We start from the raw sequence: 528 nt of genomic DNA, 5'->3' as shown, positions 1-528 counted from the left end.
GCTGTTAGCGAGGAGCTCTGTCCCCCTCCGGCTGCAGATTTAAGGAGGTGCCGGAGCAGGGAGAGCGACACATGCATCTGGCACCATGCTATGCCAGGGCATTTCATACTTCGCCCCCATCGTCTAGGAGGGTACCGAGGGGAGCCCACAACTCCTTGCAAAAAGAAAAGGAGATGGAAATCGATCGGGACAGGCTCCCTCAGAAGGCAAGTGTGGAGCGGTTTTAATTTGGTTGCTGGAAGGAAGCAAAAGAGAAGCTGTCATTTGTGTCTGTGTGTCCCTATACGAGGGCCTCCTGGTTCCTTGTTAGCTTATAGAGAGAGGAAAAAAAAAAAAAAAAAGCGTTTGATGTTACGTCTGACCAGCTGCTGTTCTCCATAATAACAAGAGAGAGAACTGCCTGCCCTGGCGAGTTGCGTCACTTCGCTTCAACTTTAGGCTAGAAATCAAGAGAGGGAGAGACAAGTTTCAAGGGAGGCAGGAGCGAGCTGGAAAGCCCTGCCGTCTTCCTCCCACCCACCTACCCCT

This window comes from Prinia subflava, chromosome 4 (assembly GCF_021018805.1).
Source record: "Prinia subflava isolate CZ2003 ecotype Zambia chromosome 4, Cam_Psub_1.2, whole genome shotgun sequence".
Lineage (NCBI taxonomy): Eukaryota > Metazoa > Chordata > Aves > Passeriformes > Cisticolidae > Prinia > Prinia subflava.
Note: the sequence above shows the minus strand (reverse complement) of the source record.